Below are 13,863 nucleotides of genomic sequence, written 5' to 3' on the forward strand. Positions count from 1 at the left end.
TGGACTGTTCCCGAGTACCTAGAACTCAACAAGAAGAAAGTAAAGGGAGAAAAAAATTAAGTCAGCCCCCGAGAAAAAGAGACAACATAGGCTGTGGAACATCACATGTTATCAAGCTGTCGAATATGGGATCAAAACATGGAATAATTTCAACAGTCATAAGACAACAGAACGGTAGCAAAAATTCTCAGCGGTACGGAAGAACGTCGTTAAAATTATTCGATAATACGAGGCTCAATGGAATAGAAAACGACTTTACGAAGAACAACACTTGCAATTTTTACGAAGCCTTCAGAAAAAATTTAGCTGTCTACTGGCCTCCTGGTTGAACTTCCAACGATCTGACGGATTCCTGGAAAGTACTACAAAAAATAATTGTGACATTCTAGTCAAATATTCTAGTACCCTCCTCAACTGCGGAGCACAATATGAACAATTCCAGTTTGCAAAACCAGCACCATATCCTTATTCGCTTCCACCCTCATACGAAGGAATAGTGAACGTAATCAAATGATTTAAAACAATAGAGCACCTGGCGAAGATAGAATTACCGGAGAATAATAGAAACTGAACAACAAAACCATAACACAAAATAATCACAGGAAAAAAACCAAAACAATGGAAGAGGATCTTGATACCACCTGTCCATAAGAAAGGAGACAAAACAAATCCGATTGGTTAGAGGAAACACTTTTACTAGTAACGTATAAAATTCGCTCTAAAGCTTTGCTGAATCGACTGATGCCGCAGTTGGACCCACAAATTTGCGAGTGTCAGGTGGGATTCAGGAAACGAGGATCCTGTACTGAACAGATCTGAAAAACCAAAACCATACTATAAAGAAGACGATACCGGAACACTACAGTCACATTTCTGGAGTTTAAAAAGTCTTACGAGTCTGTTGACACAGTAACGCTGTTTAATAGCCCGGAAGAGTTAGGATTCGGTAGAAAACCAAAGCTATCATCCAGGAAACATTATTAGGAACCACCACAATAATAAAATTCCTGGGAGAAATCTCAAACTCACTCAAAATTTGCACAGGAGTCTGACAAGGATATGACTTATCAACACTCTTGTTCAACATCGTATTTGTAAAAAATAAACCGAGAATGGGAAAACTGTGTCAAAAGTATCCAAATTGGAAAAAAAGGAGAAAGAATCTGTGAAATGCTTGGCCTTTGAAGATGACCTGGCTAGATTAATGAACAACAAATATGAAGCCAAACTAGCAGTAGATAAACTGCGCGAATTCTCCTATAAAACCGGACTCCAAAGTTGCTATGAAAAAACACATGGAGACCAGATCGAGGGAAATTCCCACAACAAAGTAAGTTACGGAAAAATTTCACAGGTCATTCACTTCAAATATTTAGGGGAAACCATCCAAACCACAGGACTGAACACAATCTCCAAAACAGACAGAATATGAAGACTGCAAAAGACGTACAAGCTGACATGGAATCGCTACAGCAAAAGAGTAGAAAGCAAAACTACGACACTGCAACACGATTGTTTTAGTAGAAGCCTTGTGGGCGGCAGAAACCACAGTAATTACAGGGATGACAGAAATTCAAGACATCTAGAAACAAGAACGGAAACTTCCTAGAAAATCTACGGCACGGTTCTCCGAGACGGAACTTGGGTCAAACGGTCTACAAAAGATCTCTTCAAACCACAGACAACACTACAGATAAATCTAGGAAAAGAGGCCTACAGTTCTACGAACTACTATGTAGAATGGGTGAAAACAGACTCACTACGAAAATTTTTAGCTTCTTCAACGCAAGCAAATTAAAGACCAGTTGGACGAAAGAAACGCAAGAAGACCTAGAACGATTGAAATTTTCAGAAGAAGAAATTAAGTGCAGAAAACAACTCAGAAATAAAATCAAAAATAAGAAAATTAAACAAGTGTCAACAAAATAAACAACAGGGAAAAGCTAAACAGACGAAAGGAAGAAAAAACACGGTGAATTTTATAAATGAAGAGGTTTCGTGAAGAAAAGAAAATAAGAAAAGGAACTGAAAATGACTGACTGACTCCCACGAGCTCTCTTAAAAGGGAATAATAACTGTAATACATGGGAATAATAGCAATAAAACTTCTCCTTCTATACCAAAGCAAAACCACGAACACTTTGTGCAGATACGACAAAATCCGTATAGGATATATATCACCTTCCACATGTGCATGATTTTGTTATAATTGAATGTAACTGTATATTTGTTTCACATTTGTTGAAAGCTGATAAGTGTTACAGTATGACGACATTAAAATGTTCGACGAGGATGGGATTCGAACCCACGCGTGCAGAGCACATTGGATTAGCAGTCCAACGCCTTAACCACTCGGCCACCTCGTCACGGCGGGCATGCGTCTCACATAACGAGAGATGCCGACCACCCGAAGCTGTCACACGTACGCAGTAGATAGTATTGAGTATTATAAATGATTCGCTCCTCCCTGATTTGTCTAGTTCATAAGGAAGCATCACACGAGGGGAAAGCCACTGGGTGTTACCTCATCCCACGACACTCGTTCCGTGTAACGGAACTACTCAGCAAACATTTTATGTTCATATGAAAACATTAAATACTTTCAGGTAGAGTGTACTAATGTCATCGAAGTGCGGGTCAACGCCGATCTTACACTGTTAGAAGTGGGGTACAGAGTGTCCACACATATACAAATACGTGTGCAAAGCACTGCACTCCTTTCTTCGCTGGGAAACTACGTTACGACTATCAAGATCGTTAAATGAGCTTTATGTTGCTATGGATTTTACGTAGTTCAATATACGTACAGATAAATATTATCTCGGGAGTGTGAATAAGTCACCATGTTTACGAACGAGTATACGAATCCACCCTAATAATGCAAGTACCACCATCTCGTTGACACGAAGACAATTGCGGAGTTTGGTGTGAATCTCGATCGGCTAAATGCACTGCGAGCCTTCGAAATAGTGTGGACATTATCCTAGTAACATTCTGCAAAACGAATTAATGTTTTTCACCACCTTGCTCTATGAAGCAAGTCGTCCACAAGTTTCCTATCGCAACTGCAGACACTGATCATGAAACAAAAGGCATGGCAGAACGGCGACAACGTGGGTAGTAGACCTACGCATATTAACAAATACTGACGCTTATATGTTGTGCAACGCTTTAAAATTTCATCGTTTTGACGTAAGCTTTCACAAGTGACTTGCAGAAGAAATTCCCTTATCAGTCTTTAAATCATCGGATTACCGTTCTTCCCTGACTCGTTTACTACATGACAGTAGTCAGTACAGGTATTCCGCTGCCTGCTGCGACTTTTTACTACCTATTACCAATTAACTGTGAAGTGCTAGTGCTTATTCTCCCATCATATGTACCCATGGTTTCCTAAGTTCAGCCTTGTCTCTTGTGTGCATTAAGTGAGAATGTTACGGTTCGCTTACAAAGAGGTAAATGTACATTTCTCGATTATGTGTTTTCCTCTTAGGCCGTCATCTACCCTAACCTCTGTAGGACGTAAAACTAATCCAAGCTGCAAATTTTTACTTTTTATTCATTCGATGACTAGTTTCGGGCCCAGACCCATTTTCAAATCATCATAACAAAGTCGAAAATGGCATTTCCGAAGATGTCAAAAGTGTGTAACGAACATTTGGAGTGCATATCTGTGTGCACTGTAAATGTTCATTGCACGTTTTTGACATCTTCGGAAATGCCTTTTTCAACTGTTATGATAATCTCAAAACGGGTCTCGGCCCCAATATGCTCATCGAATGAATAAAAAGTAAATTTTTGCAATTTGGACTGGTTTTTCGTTCTACTGATTAACAGAAGCTGTTGACCCAAGCTACTCCAGCATGATGGAAGTTCGTACATATCGTAACCTGTTCACACAGTTATAAGCTGTGTGACAAATATTTGACAACTACTCTTCTATCCAGTAAACCATTAATTTTTCTGTATCACTTTTGCCAAATACATACTTTTGTTCGCAAAATTTACGAGTATATCTACGACTGTATTTATAGAACGACCCGGTTGTCCTTGACATTAACTGAAGTGCGGCGGTAAACTGGTTTGATGAGCACGCGCATCGGAATCGAGGGGTAATTTGATATAAACGAGAAACCAAACGAAATGCACACCGAAGCACACAGACGAAGTTTGCGTTACCAAATTACGTCATATAGAGCCACGCTTGCCACTTTTTTCCTAGCAAAACCTGAACAGAATATAATGGCTGCGCTAAAACAGACGTTACGTGGCAACATTGTTTCACGAAATAACCGGATGGTACCTGTATTGCAACGGTCTTTCTTTCTTTGCCCACCTGAAGATGAACGCTAACTTATCTAAATCTGCTGTGGCACTGCAATAAACTTTCTTTTGCTTGTCCCTGTTTTCCGGCGGAAACGCAGGGTCGGCATGGTTAATCGGATGTGGCAATGTTAGTGGTAGGGGTGGCCGGATGCCCTGGCTGCCGCCACCCCATACACCGCCCCCCCCCCCCCCTGGGACGGAATTTAGTGTACCCCAATTGTCTGCGACTAGTGTAATACATGGAATAGAGCGAAAGTGTTCAGATGTCGGCGAGCCGTGTAAGTGAGGCAGGACGTGGGGACCAGCCCGGTTTTCACCTAGGGGGATGTGGAAAACTATGGCGCTACAATGAACCTAAGCATAAATTTTTTTAAAAGTGGGTGAAAACTGGTAGCCCTATTTCCAACCTATATTTAGAAGCAGAGTGGAGGAGATAGCTGGCACGGTAGCTCAGCGTGTTTTGGCTCTCTTTTTACGAATGTCGCCCTCTTGTGCCGATTCCCGTACTCTACCCAGGCGCTATTTATTACCCGAGGACGGTGCACAACTCTGTCACGTGGATCAGAGGTAAAGCGATTCATTATTTATTTGGAGGTGCTGCCATAGAACTCATGGTTTTTTGGAACTATTTAAACGATCGTCATTGTGCTATTGTGAAGAACCCCAAGTGCAGTCAATGCTTTTCGAACTTCTTGCGGAGCATTTTCCACGATCCGGTCCGTAGCTGTATTACTCATCGCAGGAGATAAATTTGATACGTACACACAAGGAGATGAACATTACAAGAAGACATGACGCGAAAATGGGGAGGCGGCGTCCGTGGAGTATCGACGCCGCATGTACGTGTTACAGAAATATAACTTTTATTTTTCTTTCTTTCAGAGGCAAGTCATGAAAAAGGCAAATTTATTTTTTGTCAATAAATAAATGAATATTCTCCTATGGCCATTTACCCCTTCCATATGATCCTGTTTGGTTACGGAGACATCATGGTCAGGCCTCGTACAATGACCCCTGCCCACTTTGCCCCCGAGACCATTCCTTTAAAAAAAGTGAAAAAACGTTAAAAAAGCGTGTTCGGTCTGAGGGTTAGCTGCCCTCTGTAATAAAAAACTGAGTGAATGGATCAACGATGAACTTGCATGAATGTCAAGGGATGTCCGCCCCGAACAAATGCAACGAATAATAACTAACAAAATGAGGGTATAGGACTGCCAAGCGGGCGAGGCGTGTTCAAACCTCCCTCGCGCTTTTTTTTTTTTTTGCAGTGTTCGCTTTATTCAAATTTGTGTCTCTGTCATGGTGTAACGTCCGTTTGCAACAGCGAGGTGTAAGGTAGAGACCTATAATGACGGTTGATTCTGCGCAACTACTGTATTAGCAGCTGAAGCAAAGCGGCTTTCGAATGCGAACCGCAAACATTTCGTGACAGGCGACAGGTCAACCGAATCCTCCACCAGAAAACATGTTTAGTGTGTCATATCCGGCATTAGTGACAGTACGTGTGTCATATAATGGGAATCTCTTATCGACGCACCTACTTTGTCCGCCTGATGAGTGAGCGGAATGTGCCTCCCTGTCCGATTCAGATATTCGTATGAATATGAATGTGAATGTGATCACTCAAAGGAAATGATGAAAACAATAGTTTGTCACATAAGCTGCAACAAATGAAGGCAAGTTTCACAGTCACACAATTTCTCTGTGCTCTATCGTCACATATATTTTTAACATTTTTGAAGTTGTATTCCGCTTCCCATGTTATAACATAATTCACACCGGTTTATTTGTTGTTTTCATTTCTGTGAGGCGTCTATGCAGTATCTCGCCTGTTTTCACTATCCACCACAGTTAGTTGCAACGGTAACGTATTCTTAACACATGACTCATATTCTATAACCTATGTATAGTATGACAACTGCCAATATTAGAGAAAGAGAACAAACATTTTAGTGACCAGACTGATAGTTTATAATGTTGTGAGAAAAAAAACTGAAGTAACTAGCACGGGGAAGTTTTGAACGTGGTTCGTTCGCTTGGCAGTACAACACAATGATCACTTGACCCACGGCGCCGTTGCTGCTTATGGCTGCTCTGTATTGCACTTTTTTTACTTCGGTACAGCGTCCTTTTTTTACGCTTGATCTGTGTTCGGTTTTTGACGGGTTATTCATTGGACCATCTTATCAGTAAACCTGAGGGGGGTGCAATGGGGAGTTTCCCTTACTACTACTGAAAAAAAAGTGTTAGTAACTCGACCAAGTATAGTTGCAGAGCCGTCCCCCTGACTAAGAACAGTTTAATACCTCTCTTGACAGCTCCTTTCAAACGAAAGGAAAAGAAGGAAGTAATAGAAACAAAATCACTTTGTGGTCGTGGTTAATAAAACAGTACCGCATTCGGTACGTATCCTGTGGCACAGAATGCTTAACACTTCACAAAAGTGCACCGTTACACAGCCGTTTTGAATTATAACTCTCAGTGTTAATATGAAATTGCTGTAGCATTATTTAACGGTAAAATCAAGTAGCACTTCCGTAAATTCACAGAATTTCTCTAACATCCATTTCATAAATATGTTCAGTTTCAGTTGACGTTCGAAAACCATCCGTTACATCGAACTCTTGGAAAGTAAATGACTCAGTTTTGTAGTACTGCAAAATAGAAGCTCAGATCCAGACCTATTAAGTTTTCTGCAGATGTGTGTACTTTTAGAGTGTCACAAACTAAATGACGATTATAATGAGTAAGGTACACGAATTACTTCCACAGTTATTTCAAAAATTGATATTGATCACAACATGGTTTGTGGTAATTTACAATCGCTAATAGAGAAATATATGACTGCTAGTCTTAGTTTGAGCGAACATACCGACATGTCTAGCGATTACAACATGTTTCTATGTCGACTAAACACGTTTCTCTTTGTTTCAATCATCATGATAGGCGACTGGTAAACCCTTGGTTTGGTTTGTCATTAGTTTAAGAGGACGGTTTTAATATTTTGTTTGGAATTCTCACAGATGTTTGCTCACATTCTCCATTTCCTAAATTTGCTTCATTTTGTTCTGCACCGTTCCTAAATGCACTACATTTCGTGAAAACTGCAAACCAAGAAAGAATGGTCTGACTGAAACCACTTCTTCGATGTGTAGAACAATGTATCATCATTAAGCAGGAGTAATCCACTAAATTACAGGCCCATATCGTTAATGTCGATATGCAGCAGGATTTTAGAACATGTATTGTGTTCGAACATTATGAATTACCTCGAAGGAAACGGTCTATTGACACACATTCAACATGGGTTTAGAAAACATTGTTCCTGTGAAACACAACTAGCTCTTTATTCACATGAAGTGCTGAGTGCTATTGACAAGGGATTTCAGATCGATTCCGTATTTCTGGATTTCCGGAAGGGTTTTGACACTGTACCAGACAAGCGGCTCGTAGTGAAATTGTGTGCTTATGCAATATCGTCTCAGTTATGTGACAGGATTTGCGATTTCCTGTCAGAGAGATCACATTCGTAGTAATTGACGGAAAGTCATCGAGTAAAACAGAAGTGATTTCTGGCGTTCCCCAAGGTAGTGTTATTGGCCCTTTGCTGTTCCTTATATAAACTATTTGGGAGTCAATCCGAGCAGCCGTCTTTGATTGTTTGCAGATGACGCTGTCGTTTATCGACTAATAAAGTCATCAGAAGATCAAAACAAACTGCAAAACGATTTATAAGAAATATCTGAATGGTGCGAAAAGTGGCATTTGACCCTAAATAACGAAAAGTGCGAGGTCATCCACATGAGTGCTAAAAGGAATTCGTTAAACTTCGGTTATACGATAAATCAGTCTAATCTAAAAGCCATAAATTCAACTAATTGGAAAGAACACATAGAAAATGTTGTAGGGAAGGTTAACCAAAGACTCCGTTTTATTGGCAGGACACTTAGAACATGTAACAGATCTACTAGGGAGACTGCCTACACTACGCTTGTCCGTCTTCTTTTAGAATACTGTTGCGCGGTGTGGGATCCTTACCAGATAGGACTGACGGAGTACATCGAAAAAGTTCAAAGGAAGGCAACACGTTTTGTATTATCACGAAATATGGGAGAGAGTGTCACAGAAATGATACAGGATTTGGTATGGACATCATTAAAAGAAAGACGTTTTTCGTTGCGACAGAACCTTCTCACGAAATTCCAATCACCAACTTTCTCCTTCGAATGCGAAAATATTTTGTTGACATCGACCTACATAGGGAGGAACGATCACCACAATAAAATAAGGGAAATCAGAGCTCATACGGAAAGACATCGGTGTTCATTCTTTCCACGCGCTATACGAGATTGGAATAATAGAGAATTGTGAAGGTGGTTCGATGAACCCTCTGCCAGGCACTTAAATGTGATTTGCAGAGTATCCATGTAGATGTAGATGTAAGTCCAGGAAAAATCTATTTATATTCAATAAATGAAGACATTCAACTTTGAAGGTAAAATCCTTTGCTGAATTCTACGCAACGACCAAGTCGGGGGCTGCTCACACTTTTCAGCTCTCGGACGGTTTTGTTTATTTTTCCGGGATGAGTTTGTCATTAAATGCTGTGACTGCTTAAAGGGCTAGGCAGTGCTGACGGGTGAATTTAACGACGAGGCCACTTACAGTTCTGGCGGACAGTTATCTGATGGCTTAATGGACTCTCACATTACTTTATGAAACTTCTGTAGGTGTTGCGTCACATTTGATCAGCCTCGCGGTTGAGGCGTTACGATTGGGGCTACGGTCGGTGATAACCTCTAACAATACAACACTTCGAATCTAGACACACGTCAGAGAAACCTTGCATCAACCGAAGGTCGTTCTCGGCTAATGTATGCTGCAGCGACGCCGATATTCCGGCCGCCCATATTGGCAAACATGCCGCATAAATCTTGACTTCATATCTTCAGCGACGCAACCAATTCTGACGCGAAATCGTATGCTGCCGAAGCGAAGTTTCTCGATTATATCCATTAAATGCTTCTTACTGTACGTGACTGAATTTCTGGTCTATTAGATGGTTCAAATGGCTCTGAGCACTATGGGACTTAACATCTGTGGTCATCAGTCCCCTAGAACTTAGAACTACTTAAACCTAACTAACCTAAGGACATCACACACATCCATGCCCGAGGCAGGATTCGAACCTGCGACCGTAGTAGTCGCGCGGTTCCGGACTGAGCGTCTGAATGGTCTATTAGAAACTTGACGCAGAAATTGTTCTTTTTGATGATAGCAAGGACTGAACAAAAATAGGGAAACACCGTGAGGGATGCATGGTTGAAGAATAATTGTAGATGTTAGTCAAGATGATACAAACATTGCAATAAGTAGAAAGTCAAGTACAGATTTTAAAATAGCTGCTAATCAAATTTTCACTGACATTAATAAGTGGTTTAAAGCTAATTCACTGTCATTAAACTTTGAGAAGACCTACTATATGCAGTTCAGAACCGGTAAGAGATTTCCTTCCAGCATGTGTAGAACATATGAAGACATGCAGATCGAAGAGGTTGACAGTGACACATTTCTGGGATTACAACTCGATAATAAATTCAGTTGGGAAAGGGATACCACAGAACTGCTTAAGCGGCTAAATAAGTATGTATTTGCAGTGAGACTGCTGTCAGATGTAGGAGACATAAATACAAAAAAAACTTGCGTACTTTCCTTACTTTTATTCTATTATGTCAATGGGATACTATTCTGGGACAACTCGTCAAACCGAGCAAAGGTTTTTGGTGCAAAAGCGCGTGATAAGAATCATTTGTGGTGTAAATTCAAGAACATCACGTAGAAACCCGTTCAAGGAACTGTACTCTAACCACTGCTTCTCAGTATATTTATTCCTAAATGAAATTTGTTGCAAGTAATACATCTCTATTTCGAACTAACAGTTCAATACATACACTAATGGCCTTTAAAATTGCTACACCAAGAAGAAATGCAGATGATAAACGGGTATTCATTGGACAAATATATTATACTAGAACTGACATATGATTACATTTTCACGCGATTTGGGTGCATAGATCCCGAGAAATAAGTACCAGGAACAACCACCTCTGGCCGTGATAACGGCCTTGATACACCTGGGCATTGAGTCAAACAGAGCTTGGATGGCGTGTACAGGTACAGCTGCCCATGCAGCTTCAACATGATACCACAGTTCATCAAGAGTAGTGACTGGAATATGATGAGCCAGTTGCTCGGCCACCATTGACAGACGTTTTCAGTTGGTGAGAGATCTGGAGAATGTGCTGCCCAGGGCAGCAGCCCAACATTTTCTGTTTCCAGAAAGGCCCGTACAGGACCTGCAACATGCGGCCGTGCATTATCCTGTTGAAATGTAGGGTTTCGCAGGGATCGAATGAAGGGTAGAGCCACGGGTCGTAACACATCTGAAATGTAACGTCCACTGTTCAAAGCGCCGTCAATACGAACAAGAGGTGACCGAGACGTGTAACCAATGGCACCCCGTACCATCACGCCGGGTGATACGCCAGTATGGCGATGACGAACACACGCTTCCAATGTGCGTCACCGCAATGTCGCCAAACACGGATGCGACCATCATGATGCTGTACACAGAACCTGGATTCGTCCGAAAAAATGACGTTTTGCCATTCGTGCACCCAGGTTTGTCGTTGAGTACACCATCGCAGGCGCTCCTGTCTGATGCAGCGGCAAGGGCAACCGCTGCCATGGTCTCCGAGCTGATAGTCCATGCTGCTGCAAAACGCCGTCGAACTGTTCGTGCAGATGGTTGTTGTCTTGCAAACGACCCCATCTGTTGACTCAGTGATCGAGACGTCGCTGCACGATCCGTTACAGCCATGTAGATAAGATGCCTGTCATCTCGACTGCTAGTGATACGAGGCCGTTGGGATCCAGCACGGCGTTCCGTATTACCCTCCTGAACCCACCGATTCCATATTCTGCTAACGGTCATTGGATCTCGACCAACGCGAGCAATGTCGCAATACGAATCCGACGTTTATCAAAGCCGGAAACGTAATGGTAAGCATTTCTCCTCCTTACACGAGGCATCACAACAACGTTTCACCAGGCAACGCCGGTCAACTGCTGTTTGTGTATGAGAGATCGGTTGGAAACTTTCCTCATGTCAGCACGTTGTAGGTGTCGCCACCGGCGCCAATCTTGTGTGAATGCTCTGAAAATCTAATCATTTACATATCACAGCATCTTATTCCTGTTGGTTAAATTTCGCGTCAGTAGCACGTCATCTTCGTGGTGTAGCAGTTTTAATGGCCAGTAGTGTAGTATCAGTACTTCAAATAAGAACAATCTACATAAAGACCTAAAATCACTTACCTTGTCCAAGAAGGGGTCCAATATTCAGGAACACACATTTTCAGTAGGTTGCCAGCAACCATTAAAGACTTGGTTTCAGATAAAGCGCGGTTTAAACAAAGTTTGAAAGACTTTTTGATAGTCAACTCCTTCTACTCTATAGAAGAATACCTTAACAGAGAATGCTGAGCCAGCTTAAGTAAAAATGTCTGTCAGATTTCAGTTTTGACAGCACTTGGTCAGTCAAAATTAGGTACTTTATATATGGCAAATTTATTAATAGTGCAGGAGAGCTGCATCAAACCAGTCTCAGGACTGAAGACCACAACAACAACAACAACAACAACAATGTTTCATTCTAACATCCTGTTAATTCTGTAAATATTAGCTGTTCCATTTTACCGCATTGTATTCACCTATTTCGACAATCTCCTGACAAATGATCAGGGTAGTAAGTATTATATTCAAATGTTTTATGTTTTTATGATATACATTCTGACATGTTCCACACCCACAAGAACCATCTCATTTTTTGGGTCTATGGAATGACAACTGAATCTAATGTAATCTAATGTAATCTAATGTCCTTCAGGTTGCACTGTTGTATTTGGCCACGAACAGCACCTGTGCAACGTCCTCAGCACGTTGCAAGGGCCAGTCGTGGTCAGAACAGGGAGTGTTCTGTGTAGTTCTGAGTGCACTGTGTCGGAGCTAAGTGAGTTCGAACGTGTGCAAATTGCTGGTGCTCATATGGTTGGTGCTTCCATAACCGACATAGCCGAAGTGTGATGTTTCTAGAGGTACCATATCGAAGATTTATGCACAAACGGAAAACGGAAAAACGTGATCCGCTAATCACAACGCGGGCAGAAGTGTTCAGTGATCGTGACAGACGGTGACTGAACGCGTCCGAGACAACGAATAAGTTGACTGCAGCTGCAAAAGTCAATGCAGAACTGGATGTCACACTCGCGAATCCTGTCAGCAACGAAACACAAAGGGCGCTCCATAAGCTGAGAATTGCAGGTCGAAGTGCAATTACTGAGCCTCTGTGTTCTTCTTTGGAGAGAAGCGTGCTTAATCGCTGTCCATCTCATCTTTACCGGAACTTACCACACATCAATAATGGAAACGCCCGTAACAGGAAAAGGTGGTGCCGAAGCTATGTAGCCTGGACTGTGGAGCAACGGAAGAAAGTCATTACGTCGGATGAGTCTTACTTCACACTGTTTCCAAGTTCTGGCATAGTTTACTTCCCGGGTGGGACTCCGGTGATGATATGGGCAGCCATTTCATGGTATTCCATAGGCCCTGTGTCTGCTCAGCAAGGTCGCATTGCTGCAAGGATTGAGTGACAATTTTGACTGATCAGGTGTATATTGCGGTACAATATTTGTACCCCAGTGGTGATGCTGTGTTCTAAGATGACAAGGCCCTTGGTCACACTCCTCGCATCGTCTATGACTGGTTCAGTGAGCGAGATGAACCGTCGATCTCTCCTGGCGATCACTGCCACAAGATCTCAAAATTATTGAGCCTCTGTTGTCTACTTTGGAGAGAAGGGTGTGTAGTCACTGTCCTCATCTTTACCTGAACTTGCCACATTTTTGCTGGCAGAATGGTATAAGATTCCCTTCAAAACCATACAGGACATCCATTCCGAGAACACTGAATGCTGTTTCGAATCCCAACAAGTTTCCTACAGCTTATTATGCATTATAATCTGCTGCGTCTTTTGGTCTTTCCACATTTTTGCCCACTCCCCGTATATTGTCCCTTAGCTTCAAGCAGAAGTGCCACTTGCGAAAAAGTATATATGACACCTTTTCCGAAAGTTTTTAAAGAATTCGGTACAAAGTAATTTAATCTGCATTTTAAAGCATGCAATTTACTCCATTTTCTTATAGAAAATTTATTAATTACTGTAGCACTCTAACTGGGATCTTTGAAAGAATACGTTATTTATCGAGAATGTAGAATGAAGTTAGACAAATATTCTACACAAACTAGATCAGCCAGTGTTTCAACAGTTGCAAATTCTCCGTATATAGAAAACACATAACTGCAGTGGCATACGTCAGTTCATCAGTGTTTATGAAGTGCAATGTGTATTCGAGTTTTTGTGTCGTCTCGTTGTTACTGTGTGCTTGTGGGAAGCAAGGAGAGGATGTTGTTTACTGG

General features: G+C 41.6%; 1 non-coding gene across 1 annotated transcript; it reads right to left on the bottom strand.

The window, feature by feature from the left end:
* Positions 1–2,284: 2,284 nt before the first annotated feature.
* Trnas-gcu lies at positions 2,285–2,366 on the bottom strand. The gene has a single exon. It is a non-coding gene; the product is annotated as a tRNA-Ser (tRNA).
* Between the last annotated feature and the right edge of the window lie 11,497 nt (positions 2,367–13,863).

This window comes from Schistocerca americana, chromosome 3 (genome assembly GCF_021461395.2).
Source record: "Schistocerca americana isolate TAMUIC-IGC-003095 chromosome 3, iqSchAmer2.1, whole genome shotgun sequence".
Taxonomy (NCBI): Eukaryota; Metazoa; Arthropoda; class Insecta; order Orthoptera; family Acrididae; genus Schistocerca; species Schistocerca americana.